Source organism: Phoca vitulina, unplaced genomic scaffold (assembly GCF_004348235.1).
Source record: "Phoca vitulina isolate PV1807 unplaced genomic scaffold, GSC_HSeal_1.0 scaffold7, whole genome shotgun sequence".
Classification (NCBI taxonomy): domain Eukaryota; kingdom Metazoa; phylum Chordata; class Mammalia; order Carnivora; family Phocidae; genus Phoca; species Phoca vitulina.
The window spans coordinates 68,431,396-68,447,123 of NW_022589710.1; the positions used below are offsets into that span (position 1 = coordinate 68,431,396).

At 53.6% G+C, this 15,728-nt stretch overlaps 1 long non-coding RNA gene across 2 annotated transcripts; it reads right to left on the bottom strand.

Moving 5' to 3' along the window:
- Positions 1-468: 468 nt before the first annotated feature.
- On the bottom strand, positions 469-12,779 carry LOC116632736. 2 transcript variants are annotated; one of them, XR_004299495.1, is made up of 8 exons: positions 12,644-12,779; positions 11,636-11,703; positions 9,721-9,824; positions 5,924-5,987; positions 4,968-5,113; positions 4,212-4,262; positions 1,183-1,719; positions 469-560 (listed from the first exon to the last, which is right to left on the bottom strand). It is a non-coding gene; the product is annotated as an uncharacterized LOC116632736 (long non-coding RNA). The 2 variants fall into 2 exon arrangements; XR_004299494.1 differs by having other exon boundaries at positions 469-563.
- Between the last annotated feature and the right edge of the window lie 2,949 nt (positions 12,780-15,728).

Genomic DNA, 15,728 nt, shown 5'->3' on the forward strand with positions numbered 1-15,728 from the left:
GGTTCCTGAACGGGGGGGAGTGAGCAGAAGCCGCCGCAGCTACTGGACACCCAACACCTTGCCGGGGGGTGTTGGGTGGTCTGGGAGGGAAGCTCCCCCGTCAAGGGCTTCCACGTCCGCCCCACAGGGGCACCCGAGTCACCTACTTGCCGCCTCCTAAAGCCCCACGTGAATCAGTGCCCGGCTCCAGGGAGCCTCGCCCCCAACGAAGCTCAGCCTGTGGGCCTGAGGGACCCGCACCTCTGGGGCCACCCATTCACCCTCCTGTTGGGGGGGCAGGCCAGACAGTGGCCGTAGTCCTCCTCATCCTCAGTGGGCAGAGCCCGCAGACGGGCCAGGGGGCCCCCGGGGCGTGAAGAGAACACCTGCGCCCAGGCCCGCTCCCGCCCCCCAGCCCTCCGCCCCCCACCCCCACCCCCGCGCCCCGCCCACCGGGAGGAAGGAGCAGCTCTTGTCCTCTGGCAGGCTTCCCCTTTATTGGCACTTGGGAACAGCGCGGTCGTGGGGCGAGTGGGCAGTGGTCACCTAGCGCTGGCACCAGACTCGTGCTCAGTTCACGCCTGCTAGGGAGCAAAAGGCCCAGTGAGCAAACCCCCAGCAACTGGGAAAAGGTAAGAGCACCACCACCACCACCCCGTTATTTTTAACTGTCAGCACATCAAGACCATGATCCTGTCAACAGCCAAACCAACTGCTCAGAAAATCCTCACCTTGTACGGACAGTGACAGAGGAATGGCAATAGGGACGTCGTGCAGGGTGGCTTCTCAAGGTGCAGGGGCGGGGGACAGAGCAATTCACGCGAGAATCGGACACGCCCCTCCCGCTCCCCCCTCCACCCTTCTACCCCCACTCCCACCCCCAGAGCAAACATTCAGGTGGGGTGGACAACAATGGGCACCAGGACTCAAGGTTTAAAAAAAAAAAACAAAACACTAGTTCTACGGAAACATAAATACTTAGTAAAAAAACTCTCGGATTCAGGGGAGGTGGGCTCCATGAGAGCCACACAGGACCTTTCCTCAGTTGGAAACCCATTTTTAAGCAAAGCTGGTGGGCCCCCAGGTGTTCACTGTTTAAGACCCGAAAAGGGCAAGTGTTTCATGGAACCAAGTCCATCAGCGTCAGCTTGGCCAAGGGGCTCCTCTCAGGGCGTTAGCGCCCCTGCTGAGCTAACTGCTCACCTTGGTCTAGGCCACATACTGCTTCTTTCTCTTGTTTTTCTCAGGCTCTGCAAGTAAAAGTTCCAGTTTCCTCTTGGAGAGGGTGAGCTTGGGCCCCTTGTCCTTCTCGCTCCCGAGTCTGGGTGGCGGCCGCGCCGCTCTGGCTCGGCCCTGCGCGTGTCTGCCAGGCTCCGGGGGCCCCGCGGCCGGGGCGACGGGGCCAGCTGCCCTGGGCCACCGGTCCTCCGTCATCCTCCAGTCCTCCGGCGACTCAGAGCGCCGGGCTGCCCGCCCTCGGGCCTCAGGGCTGCTGGCCTCGGCGGGCTGCATATCCACGTCGTTGGCCTCCGGGGATGTGGGGCCCCAGCTGGCAGCTTTCAGGAGCAGGTCTGGGGCTTCTGACGAGAGAGGGTCTTCTAAGCTAACTTCTCCCGGACTCCCGCACCTGAGTGCGGGGGAAGGCACGGTACCCTTCACGCCACCCGGAGAACAGTCGCTGAAGCTGGAGGCCGGACGACCGGGGGGATCTTCTGAATCGCCATCGAAAGGATCTAAAAACTGAGCGCAAAACTGTCTCTGAGCCAGTTAGCAATTTCTACCGGGATAAAGTACAACACGCTCCTCACATGCGCAAATTACTTCTTCCATCACTGATGTTGGCAAACTCCGCGGATCTGCCGTGCATGTGCCTTAGACAGGCGGCGCCTGGGGGGCACAGTCGGTTGAGCGCCCCACTCTTGGTTTCGGTTCCAGTTGTGATCTCAGCGCCGTGGGATCGAGCCCCGCGACGGGCTCCGCACTCAGAGCAGAGTTGGCTTGTCTCCCTCTCCCTTCCCTAACCTCCCTAACCCTAACCCCCCCAATAAATAAATCTTGAATGCATTAGACAAATACCCCTCACATCCAAAAAGCCCGAGAGTCCGCCATCACTGGGGGCCCAATCTGGGTCCCATCACTTAAAGCCCTCGTCCCAGAGCTGGGCACCGGCCCGCCAGCTGGGTCCACACCGCCCAGCCCGCCACTGGGGAGTCTGAAGTCACTTCCTCCCAACATCCGGCTCCTGGCTCGCCCCACCCCTCCCTGACCGGGTGCGCACAAACGTGCCCCTCACTGCGCCCCACACACAGCTGCCCCAGCGGCCCGCAGAGGCTGAACTGAGCCTTTAGGTGCGGGGTTCACGGTTTTCAAAGGTGCCCGTGGGCTGTGCCCCTTGTCTGAGCACCAGGCGCGGGTGGTACAGCCCATCCTCCACGGCAGCCTCTTACCTCTGTGACCGCTGGCCGATGGGCCCGTGGAGCTTTCTGGACCTCGAGTCCCACGGCTCCTCGCCCCTGACCTTGTACCCGAATTTCCTAGCTCTCACTCCAGCTTTTCCCCTTCCTGCGTCGGTGCTCTTGACCGAGTGGCTCTGGCAGCAAAGGTCTCCAGGGACGTCTGAGTCCCCGCAACCGACCGCTGTCCCTTCCTGTGCTAACCGTGGGGAGCTGCACCCCGCCAACTTCCAGTCCCAGGTTCAGACCTCCTCCCGATACGCTAAGGGCCCCTAGAAGACCGGGAACCTGTCGGGTCGGCCTCCAGGGATGTGGGGCCCCAGCGGGCGGGGATGACCGGGCTTCACACCTCATAGAGCCACAGGCCGAAAGGGCCCAGGGCTGAGCCAGTGCAGGGACCCCAGCGTCACCTCACGTGGGCGCTCATTTCTTCCATGGGCAGGCGACACGGTTACGTATGCCCCCCCCCAAAAAAAGGTAAAAATGAAAAATAGTTTCACACCATAATCTGAAGGCAACTCTAATATTTCAGATTCAGAAACTGGCAGAATTGTTGGAATTCACGGAGCCAGCACCACGTGACCCGACTGCACAGCGGTCAGCAGCCCCGCGAGGCCTCGAGGCCCAGACTAGGGGTGCGTGTCGGGGAGGGCAAGGGGCTCACCCTGCAAATAAGCCAACAGTGTCCGTCCTTGTAGACCGAGAGGGGCCCGGCAGGACAGGCATCCACCGGCCACAACGGCTGGGGTTAGAACCTCACCCGGAGTCTCAAAACTCCGCGAGACCAGGTGTTAACTACACCCGGGCTTCTTGATTTTTTAATTTGGATTGCGGTTAATGTTGAGGGGCCGCTGGCCAGCTCAGTGGGGGGAGCCTACGGCTCTTGATCTTGGGGTCGGGAGTTCAAGCCCCACACTGGGTGTAGAGATGACTTAAAATCTTTTGGGGCGCCTGGGTGGCTCAGTCGTTAAGCATCTGCCTTCAGCTCAGGTCATGGTCCCAGGGTCCTGGGATCGAGCCCCACATCGGGCTCCCTGCTCAGTGGGGAGTCTGCTTCCCCCTCTCCCACTCCTCCTGCTTGTGTTCCCTCTCTCGCTGTCTCTCTCTGCCAAATAAATTAATTAATTAAATATTTTTAAAAATAAATAAATAATAAAATCTTTTGGGGCACCTGGGAGGCTCAGTTAGTTGAGCATCTGACTCTTGATTTCAGCTCAGATCATGATCTCAGGGTCATGAGATCGAGCCTCGTGCCAGCTCTGTGCTCAGCGGGGAGTCTGCTTGAGACTCTCTCCCTGCCCTCCCACCCGCTTGCGTGCACACACACTCTCTCTCTAAAAATGAATAAGTCTTTTTAAAAAATAAAATGGAGGGCGCCTGGGTGGCTCAGTTGGTTAAGCGACTGCCTTCGGCTCAGGTCATGATCCTGGAGTCCCTGGATCGAGTCCTGCATCGGGCTCCCTGCTCAGCGGGGAGTCTGCTTCTCCCTCTCCCACTCCCCCAGCACGTGTTCTCTCTCTCTCCCAAATAAAATCTTTAAAAAAATGTTTTTTGAAAAATGAAAAATCAATTTAAATATCAAAGTGAAGCCTCTTCTAAAATACAGTAACTCCAGTCTTTCCCTGCAGAAAAGAGCATAGACAGCAGGCCCCAAACCGCTCTCCTTGGAAAGGCCGACTTGCAAGATTGGCCCCTGGCTGGTTCTGGGGACTTGGATTCAGGGACGAATCCACCACCCCTAAATGAGGAGAGTGGTGGCTGGCTCATTTTGTCACGTACCTCTCTCCAGATACCTTCAATTAAGTCCATGTGGTTCTTTTTGTGATTGGCCTGGGGAAGTTAAAAAAAAAAAAAAGGCTGAATAATCCTTTCTAGAAAGGCAGGCAGGCAGATAGCTGCTCAGTGTCCAAGGGCCAGGGACCGAGGGAACCCACTCTAGCAGTTCCCGCCACACCGGACCCTCAGAGGCTGGCAGCCCTTGGGGGTGGGCAAGAAGCACCTCCTCGATTTGAGGGACTAAAATGCAAACCTGGCCACCATGAATAGGAAAAGTAGAACCAGGAATGTGGCAAGGAGGCAGATTCAGCAGCTGGATGTGATCCCCTTCACATCGGGGATGGAGAACACTGCACTCGTTCTAAACCCAAAGCCAGAAGATCACGGGAGATCCTAGATCATCCATCCTAACCCCTTCCTTTACAGAGGCTGAGGCCAGACAACGGCCAGGCCTTGCTAGGGGGCCCTCCAAGAACCCGGGGCTGGTATCAGATGTTCTAGAAACCCTCCCCACTAATCCCAGGCTGCTGGGGGAAAGCGGCTCTTTTTTCTTGATCAAAAGACAGGAATTTGAACATGTCTACTTGACGGGAAGAAAGCCCCATAAAGATTTTGCCAAGAACCACTGAGACTACGACTTCCGAGGAGGGGTGCGGGCCAAGAGCCAGGATGCCTGGTCTGGGACTCGCAGGGTCCCCCCGCCCTGCCCGCCCCGGCCCGGCGCCACCAGGAGGGCAAGGGGCGGCCCGGGGGGAGCACCTTGAAGCGATGGAGCGTGGTTCTCTGCCTCTTCCCGAAGCCGGCCCAGGCGCTGGCGGAGCTGAACGCTGCTCTGATGCAGGTGGGCCGGCCGCGTCTCAGGCCCGCCATGGCTGGGGGCCGCTTAGGATGCACTCTTCACTTCACTGGAAAACATCAAGTTCACGGGGACAAAGCGCAGGTGGCTGGGCTGGGGGAGGGGCAGCCCCCCAGGGCGGGTGGCGGCGGGAGGGCGTCTCCGGGAGCTGGCCGGCCCTCGGGATGCGTTTGTCCAAGTCAGAGCTACGTGCCGCAGGGGTGAATTGTCCTGCGGGGTCTACCTCGCCTAGACCAATCTAGGGGGTTCTCAAAAAATGTTTTCGTAAACCCCCGGGCAGCGTGGGAGTCCAGCCCGCGAGCATTACGTCAGCGTGGGAAAAGCCCCGTGCACCCAGAAGCTCCGTCTTACGCGAGCTCAGTGGAAAGGTCACACGTTCATTGAGCCTGAAAGTTCCAGACTGGAACCCACCCACCCAGCTCAAAAGTCCTCCCCCTTTATTCTAACAGATGAAACATGTGAGCCCAGGATGGGGACTGACTCACTCCCTCAAGGGGACAGAAACACAGGAAGCTTCCCCGCCTCCCCAAGTGTGAGGTTTAAAAAAAAAAAAAGCAACATGCAGGGGCACCTGGGTGGCTCAGTCGTTAAGCGTCTGCCCTCGGCTCAGGTCATGACCCCAGGGTCCTGGGATCGAGCCCCACATCGGGCTCCCTGCTCAGCGGGAAGCCTGCTTCTCCCTCTCCCACTCCCCCTGCTTGTGTTCCCTCTCTAGCTGTGTCTCTGTCAAATAAATAAAATAATTTAAAATATGCACCCCCTCCCCCAAAAAATATGCACCCAAAGGAGAGAGAGAGAGACCATCCACTCTTTAAAAAAACAAAACAAAAACACCCAGAGCATGAGGCCGTGAACCTACCTCCGTGGACTTTCATGTCACTTGTTTTCCTCAAGAATCCTCGTGGGAAGGAACGCGCCAGGCCCTGAGGGGAAGCGCCAGTCACAAACGTTGCCCACCTCCCCGCTGCTGTCAACCCCGCTTTCCCAAACTGGGCTCCGTGGAACACCGGTTCCGGGCAAAGGGCAGAGAAATACGAAAGGGTATAAACCAGACCCCAAAGCACAATACACATTAGCATTTTAAAGGCTAGAAAGGTTCCCAGCAAAAACCAAAACATTTTTTTTTTCAGTATTGACTTCATTCAGATTTCATTAGTTTTCACCAAGTGTCCTTTTTCTGCCCCAGGATCTTATCCAAGACCCCACCTTCCGTGTAGCTGCCAAGTCTGCTCAGGCTCCTCCGGGCTGTGACAGGTTCCCAGGCTTTCTGGCTTTCGCTGACCTTGACAGTCCCGAGGACCATCGGGATTGGTCTGATGATTTTCTTATGAACACACTAGGGCGATGGATTTGGGGAGCACGCCCACACAGGGGATGTGCCCTTCTCATCACAAGGGGATCGCCGTGAAGGTTGACAGGTGACCTTTTCCCCGCCCGGCCCACCCGCTCCTCCTCGGAAGTCGTCTTGCGGTGCCGCCCACACTCAAGGAGGGAGGATTACGCTGACCGCCCGGACAGGGAGCGTGTTTGGAAATCCCTCGTCCTGGGAGACTTTTCTCCCTATTTACTGATTTAGCCAATCATTCACTTGTATCAGGGTGGACTCACATTTATTTTATACTTGAGTTATAATAAATACATGATTTGTGGGGGTGGGGGGGCTCCTGGCTGGCTTGGCCAGTAGGGCGTGAGACTCTTGATCTCGGGGTTGTGTGTTCAAGCCCCGCGCTGGGTGTAGAGAGTAGTTTAAAAAATAAAATATTAATAAATAAATACTACATTATTTTGTTCCACTTTCGGCTGGAACTTGTTCGGCCGGCTCCTATGCTCCGTGACATGTCCAAACCAACTTAATTTTGATCTCCAAAGGAATACATCCTGTGAGTTTCTTAGTACTCTCTCTAGGCCAAGTTCAGATAAAAGTCCCCCAAAAGTGAAATTATAACAAGGAGAGGAATCTGACCCCTATATTCTCCTCACTTTCCCTGCCAGACATATGGGCCAGGATCAGGGCCAACCCCACATTTTCTAGAGCAGGTGGTTGGCACAGGTTAAAGGTTTCTTTTCTTTCTTTTTTTATTTTATTATTTATTTCTTTTATTTATTTATTTGTCAGAGAGAGAGAGAGAGAGAGAGAGGGAGTGCATGAGCAGCGGGAGCGGCAGAGGGAGAGGGAGAAGCAGGCTCCCTGCGAGCGGGGAGCCCGATGCAGGGCTCAATCCCAGGACCCTGGGATCATGACCTGAGCCGAAGGCAGATGCTTAACCATCTGAGCCACCCAGGAGCCCCTTAAATACTTTTTTTAAAAAAGGATTTATTTATTTATTTGGGGGGAAGCGAGAGGGAGAGAAGTAGACTCCCCACAGAGCATGGGATCCCGCGACCCTGAGATCATGACCTGAGCCAAAATCAAGAGTCAGACGTTTGACTAACTGAGCCACCCAGGTGCCCCTCTTATACACTTTTTAATAAAAAGGTATTTTATGCATGTGGTTAAAAAACAACTATTAGGGGCGCCTGGGTGGCTCAGTCATCAAGCGTCTGCGTTTGGCTCAGGTCATGATCCCGGGGTCCTGGGATCGAGCCCCACATCGGGCTCCCTGCTCCGCGGGAAGCCTGCTTCTCCCTCTCCCACTCCCCCTGCTTGTGGTCCTCCTCTCGCTGTGTCTGTCAAATAAATAAATAAATAAATAAATAAATAAATAAATAAATAAATAAAAATTTAAAAAAAAACAACTATTAAACAAAATACAATAAACACGAGGTTCCCCAGACCCCGCCATGGGCCACTCTGTGAGGCCCCAGGACCTGCTGGGCGGATCCACACACAGGCTTCTTCCTACTCCCTGTCCACAAACATTTACACCTGGAGAGGCAGGGATCTATCTCGTGAACTATTTGCACCCAAGACGTAAGGCATGGAACCTCCCCCCTCCCCGCCGGCCCAGGCTGCACCTGCTTGCCCCCCTCCCCAGCTCCAGGACGGAAGCGCAGGATTCCAGGGGAGGGTGCTGGGCTTGGTCCGAAAAGGCCTCCTTGCCACGAAGCTGGGAGAATGTTAGCCCATCCCCTTACGCTGCATGTTTGAAATTTTCCTAATGAAGAGCTTAGAAGTCGCCACTCTGCCCTGAGAGCCACCGGATCCCTCCTTCAAGCGGGTCCTGTCTGTTAAGCTCTAACCCTGAGTGCACAGCCCACCCAACATCTGCCCAGCTGCACACTCATACCCACATGCACTCACGCACGTGCCCTGTACCCACATCACCTGGCCCCAAGACCGCCGCCCTGCCCAGCCTCGGGTGACTCTGGTTTCCAGCTCCCAGCTCCACACCTCTGCGTCCCGCTGCCTGGCCTCCCCTGGGGTCTCTAACAGGTTCTTCCAACTTGACTTGTCCAAGGCCAGACGGCTGATCTTCCCCAGACCTGCCCACTACAGCCCTCCAGGGCCGGCGCAGGGCCATTCCACGAATCTTGTTGCTCAAGCTAAAAAAATCTTCACATCACCCCAGTTCCCCTTCTTCCAAACTCCACGTCCAGTTGATCAGCCACGTTGACTCTACCTTCCAGGGGAGCCCAGAATCCCACCGCTTCTCCCCACTTCCTCTACCCAGAGCAATGCGGGTAGAGCTTAGCTAGAACCATGCTTTACCCCATCAGCACCCCGCCTCCCTGTCCCCGTCCCTCCTCTGCCCACCCACCCCTCCAGAGCTGGGGGTCCCACCTCAAGGGCTGAGCCTCCCTTGCGCACCACGGCCGGTCTGTTCCTCACTTCAAACCTGTCTTTACACTAAGGCCACCCTCCCACCTCATACGGCCGTTTCTCACGCAGGTGCACAGTACCCTGCCCACTGCATTTTTCTCCCTGGTCCTCAGCATGCTCCAGTGATCTCTGGGTCCTAACTGCCCTATCTCTGGGATCCGCAGCCCCTTTCAAGGGACTCACTCCATCGCCTGGGCTTTTGGCTTCTCTGTCCACAGCTGTGTCCCCAAAGCCTGGCCCAGCACTGAGCACGAAGCCGATGCTCAATAGCTCTTTCCAGGATGCATGCGTGCATTCCACAGACCCCCTCACCCACTACATCCCAAGCCAAATGCATCCCCCACCCTGAGACGTGCCCCTGCGTTTGCAGCCTCCACCTCAGCTCCACCGTGCACTAAGACCTTCCTCCCTATCCCAAGCCGGAAACCAGATTCCAGGTACCGACTGCCAGACGGGCGAAGAGCCAATGTGGTAATTTGACATTTGTTACAAGTTGAACATCTGACCAATTTCCCTAACAAAGCTTTAACATTTTCCCTTTGTACATAGATTGTTTGGGTGCTTTAAGAAAACACTGGATAATAAATAGCAACACTTTTTTTTTTTTTTTTTTTTTAGATCATAAAGTGAAATGCCTGCCAACAGGGGAGGAAGAGGAAAAAGATGATGGGCCAATTCCTTCCCCAAATGGTCCACAGCTCCAGAGACCGGGGTGACTTCCTCTCTTCTCCAGGCCCAAGACTCCTTAACCTTAGTTTCCAGCTCCCTGGGACCTGCCCCAGTCCTTTGTCATTCCAGCCCTGGAACCACGCCCAGGAAGAGTGGCCCTGGGGGGGGGGTGGCGGGGGGACAAGCCAGCTCCCCAGCTGAATGGAGCTGCATCTGAAGGTGCCTACCTGGAATCCAGGAGCATCCAGGAGTGGGGGGCTGCAAATGGAAAGTGGAGGTGAAGTCCAGAAAGCCAGCTTCCAAGAGGGGAGCCTTGCCGAGAGACGCTGTTCTGCAGGAAGGAAGAACAGAGCACAAGCAAAAAGATCTTTTGACAAAGAGGATCTTATCAAGTCTACTCTCAAGATCTAGACAAAAGGGAGAAAAATATGGTGAGCTGTCTTCTCCTCTTCCCCCCACGGATGTCAGAATTCAGAACGGGTTTGCTCTAAGTTAACTGATCTCCATACTTAAGTCAATTTTGCATTTCTGCTTTAAAGGAAAAACATGTTTAAAAAGTTCTCTCTTGGGGCGCCTGGGTGGTTCAGTCAGTTAAGTGTATGCCTTTGGCTCAGGTCATGATCCTGGGGTCCTGGGAATTGAGCTCAGCGGGGAGTCTGCTTCTCCTTCTCCCTCTGCCCCTCCCCCCTGTCCTGTACGCTCTAACAAAATCCTTAAAAAAATGTTCTCAAAAAAAAAAATTCTCTCTTAGGGGCGCCCGGGGGGCTCAGTCAGTTAGGCGGCTGCCTTCAGCTCAGGTCATGATCCTAGGGTCCCGGGATTGAGCCCCGCATCGGGCTCCCTGCTCCTGGGGAGTCTGCTTCTCCCTCTCCTGCTCCCCCTGCTTGTGCGCGCGCTCTGTCAAATAAATAAATAATAATTTTAAAAAAAGTTCTCTCTTAATATTCATCAATCTCAACTGTTCTAGTTCAAGAACAGGCACACTTTCCTTGCAATAAAATTTGTTCTGAAAGAGTTCTCAAACTCCTCATTCCCAAAAGTGGTTTCTAAGAGGATTGGCTTTATTTGAGTGGAGATAGACGGTGGCAACGTGGTCTGTCATCTCACGGGATGCTCTACCTTGAAAGAAACTAAGATCTGGTCCAGACTTCAAATATCTGAGCTCCTTTCCTGGCCCAGGAGCCTGGGAGAGCAGGAACCCATTGAGGGTCACTCTTCCGATGATAAACACCCCTGTACCAACATGAACACACTTATGTCCTTTAGACACACTCCTTTTAGGGACAGCTTCATCAACTCATACCCGAGTCCCTGGGCCAGGGTCGGTGCCCAGGAAATATTCATTCAAGCGTAATAGTCTAAAGTGAAGTCAGAGACTGAAAATTATCCCCCCCTTTTTTTTTCTACCCGTAGGTAGAACAAGAATAGACGGCTCCAAATAAATAGGTTCCACCCTTTATATGATAAGGTTCTTGGTGGGGGGGGTATTAGGGTCTGTACTTTGGTGCACAAATCACAGAAGTGTTTTTCTTTTTCTCCCCCAGTGTTAACTTTTTAAAATAGATTTTATTTATTTATTTTAGAGAGAGAGAGAGAGAGTGCGTGAGCAGGGGGAGCAGAGGAGGAGAGGGAGGGAGGGAGGGGAACAGAATCTCGAGCAGGCTCCCCGCTGAGTGTGAAGCCCAACGGGAGAACTGGTTCCTCCCAGGACCCCGCCATCATGACCTGAGCCGAAATCAAGAGTCAGACACTTAAACGACTGAGCCACCCAGGTGCCCCCACAAGTATTAATTTTTAAGATGGACACCTTCATACTATAGTTGATATTATTTTGACCACATTTTTGGTGCAATTATTCTGAGATATAATAAAAAGGAAAGACAGTGGATTTTTTCATTTTGCAATCTCTTGTTCCTTATGCCGCCTGAAAAAAAGCTCATAACTTATAACTCCAGGGACACCTGGCTGGCTCAGTCAGTAAAGAATGTGACTCTTGATGTCGGGGTCCTGAGTTTGAACCCCACGTTGGGCAAAGAGAGGACTTAAAAAAAAAAAAACAAAACTCTCATTCAAGACAATGTTGACCAAGCTTTAAAAGGAAAACAATTCAGATGAAGCAGATGAAGCCAATTCTCATTTTACCTTGTATTTGTGAGTCAACCTTTCCAAGGCACCTGGGCTTGTATCAGAATCCATCAGACCACGAAGTTCTACAACCAAAATAAGAACAGCCATTCAGACAGAAGGAATCCACGGAAAAGCCAGAGCACAGGACCATTGGGATTTTATTTATTTTAAATCAGTTTGCTCTAGAGGAAACGACAGGTTAAAATAATATTTTGGAGAAATACTGTGTAGCTTTGCAGACACAAACCCCAGGGTCATTCCCAGGTGTCCTAGAATTCTCCCCTGGGTTTGAAGGGGGCGGGAAACGTGTCCACACTTCTCAAGCACAAGCGGTTTCCTGTCTGAGGGCACAGCAGGTCCAGGACCACCCTCCCACCCTGACCCTGACCCTGGGCAGAGCTGGCCCAGCCCCACCTCCCCACCACCCCACCTCATTGGAAGGCTGGGGACACCCCTTCTTAAGCCTTCACACTTTATGCCGGGGGAAACAGAGGAATCCCCACCTCAGCCCTGCCCTCACACCAGGGTCTCACCACCCTGCAGGTCCGACTCCTGGAAGATGGGAGGTTCCTTCATAAGGGGAAAGAAAAGGGGGGTCTCCAAGCCAAGGACTCCAAACCTAGGGGGTGGGCCCCCCCCGGGGAGGCTGGCCTCCCTTCCACGCGACAAGGACCCCACGCAGGACCCAGACCCAGTTGCCTCGGCCCCTTCTTGCCGGCGGAAGCCCACCCGCGTCCTACCCCGGGCGTCGCAGCGTCGCGGGCCCCCGCCGGGCGGGCAGCTGCGGGGAGAGGCGCCGCGGGTGGTAAGCAGCGCGGCGGGGCGGGCGCACCTGGCCGATGCACCTGTGCCCACCTGCCCGGGACCGGGGCTGGGGCTGGGCCGGAAAAGCAGCCCCCGACGTCACAAGGAACTGGCTCCCGAGGGCGACTCCGGGTGGGGCGCGCTTCACTCAAGTCGGGGCACCCGGAACGGGCTCAGGCGGGCGGGCGCGCAGGGCCCCGGGCCGCCCTGCAGACTCACCTTCGGAACAGCATGTCCATTTTGTTCCCAGAGTGACCGTCGCCGAGCCCCGAAGGGGGTCTGCGGGCCGGACCTGTGTGACGTCACAGCCATCTCCGCGGCGACCCGGCGAGCGGCGCCCCCCGCCCGGCCCAGGCCCCTGGACGCCCGCGCCCCTGCGCCCCTGCGCCCCGCGCCCCGCGCCTCGGATCCGCCCTCCCGCGCTCCGCTCGCGGCCAGGGAAGCCTAAGGACATGATTTTGTCACAAAACCTTGCGTGACTCCCCTGTGGCCCGGGATGACGTCCAGACCTTTTAACGCGCCCTCCCGGCGCCCCGCTCCAGCAGTACCCGAGAACTGCTCCCGCGCCCCCGCTACAGCCACTCCCACCCCTCCTTCCAGATTCGGGAGGGCACCAGGCCCCCTCCCCTCCCCACCACCCACAGCTCGGACTTCTCTGGGGAGATGCTCTCTTCACCCCGCCACACCTCTGGCTTTCTTCACATTTGGAGCTGAGTTTGGCTCCTCCTCCAGGAAGCCTTTCGGGACCTCGGGTCTTGGTTAGGAACCCCTCCTCTGTTCCCACAGCAGGCCAGATCAGCGTGCAGAAGTTGTCTATGGATTTCTACCTGCTCACAAGACTGGTGGGTGAGCCTAGGGGTTCCAAACCCAAGGCCCCTTCCCCCCAACCTTCCCCCACGGTGCCCAGCATAGTAACTGCTCAAAAATATATTTTGAGGGGCGCCTGGGTGGCTCAGTCTGTTAAGCGTCTGCCTTTGGGCTGAGTCATGATCCCAGGGTCCTGGATCTAATCCCACATCAGGCTCCCTGCTCAGTGGGGAATCTGCTTCTCCCTCTAACCCTCCCCCCTGCTCACTCTCTCTCTCTCAAATAAATAAATAAAATCTTTAAATATATATATAATAATGAATCACAGGTACTGGTGAATTGAATATGCCACAAATCATGTTAGCTGTGAACTCACTAGGGTTTTTTTTTAGTGATTTCTGAAGTCAGGAAGTGTGGATCTTCCAACTCTGTCCTTTTTCACGATCGTTTGGCCCTTCTGGGTCCCTTGCATTTCCATGCGAATTTTAGGACCTGCTTGTCAATGTCTGCAAAAATGTCAGCTGGGATTTGATACGGATTGTGTTGAATGTGTAGGTCAATTTGAGTAGTATTGCCGTCTTTTTTTTAAGATTTTATTTATTTATTTGACAGAGCAAGACACAGCGAGAGAGGGAACACAAGCACGGGGAGAGGCAGAGGGAGAAGCAGGCTTCCCGCCGAGCAGGGAGCCCAGCGCGGGGCTCGATCCCAGGATCCTGGATCATGACCCGAGCTGAAGGCAGACGCTTAACGACTGAGCCACCCAGGTGCCCCGAGCAGTATTGCTGTCTTAACAATATTATGTCAGATGCTCGACATCACTAATCATCAGAGAAATGCAAATCAGAACCAGTGACCTATCACCTTACACGTGTCAGAATGGCTGTATCCAAAAAGACAAGAAAGAAGTTTTGGCAAGGAGGTGGAGAAAAAGGAATCCTCATGCACTGTTGGTGGGAATATAGATCAGAGCAGCCACTGTGGAAAACAGTATGGAGGTTCCTCAAAAAATTAAAAATAGAAATACCATATGCTCTAGTAATCCCACTACTGGGTATTTGCACAAAGAAAACAAAAACACTAATTTGAAAAGATACATGCACCCCTATGTTTATTGCAACATTATTTACAATAGCCAATTATGGAAGCAACCCAAGTGTCCATCAATAGATAAAGAATGGGGCACCTGGGTGGCTCAGTCGTTAAGGGTTGGCCTTTGGCTCAGGTCATGATCCCTGGGTCCTGGATCAAGTCCCACATCGGGCTCCCTGCTCAGTGGGGAATCTGCTTCTCTTTCTACCCTCTCCCAGTGCCTGCTCTCTCTCTCAAATAAATAAAATCTTTAAAAAAATAGATAAAGAAGATGTATGTGTATATATATATATACATACACAATGGAGTATTACTTGGCCATAAAAATGAATGAGATCTGGCCATTTATGACAATATGGATGGACATAGACAGTAGTATGCTAAGTAAAATAAGTCAGACAGAAAAAGACAACTACTATATGACTTCACTTATATGTGGAATCTAAAAAAACAAAACAAATGAAAACAAAAATCAGAAATAGATCCATAAATACAGAAAACAAACTGGTATTTGCCAGAGAGGAGAAGAGGTGGGGGGATGGGCAAAACAGGTGAAAGGGAGTGGGAGATACAGACTCCCAGTTATGGAATGAATAAGTCAAGGGGACGAAAGGTACAGCATAAGGAATACGGTCAGTGGTACCCTAATAGCGTTGCATGGTGGCAGATGGGAGCTACGCTTGTGGTGAGCACAGGGTAATATATAGACCATGTGGTACACCTAAAACTAATGTAACATTGTGCGTCAACTATACTTCATTAAAACACACATACACACACAATACTGAGTCTTCCAATCCATGAACGTAGGATGTCTTTTCATTTATTAGGTCTTTTTAAATTTCTTTCAACAATGTTTTAGTTTTCAGCGTGCAAGTCTTGTGTTTCTTAAATTTATTGCTAAGTGTTTTATTCTTTTTTCTTTTTTTTTTTAAAGATTTTATTTATTTATTTGACAGAGACACAGTGAGAGAGGGAACACAAGCAGGGGGAGTGGGAGAGGGAGAAGCAGGCTTCCTGCCGAGCAGGGAGCCCGATGTGGGGCTCGATCCCAGGACCCTGGGACCATGACCTGAGCTGAAGGCAGACGCTTAACGACTGAGCCACCCAGGCGCCCAGTGTTTTATTCTTTTTGATGCTCTCGTAAGTAGGGCTGTTTCTTAATTTTATTTTTAGATTGTTCATTGTTAGTGTATAGAAATACAATAGATTTTTGGGGTGCCTGGGTGGCTCAGTCAGTTAAGCATCTACCTTTAGCTCAGGTGATGATCCCAGGGTCCTGGGATCGAGCCCCATGTCCAGACTCACTTCTCAGTAGGGGAGTCTGCTTCTCCCTCTCCATCTCCCTCTGCCCCTCCCCCTGCTCATGCTCTCTCTGTCTCTCTCTCAAATAAATAAATAAATA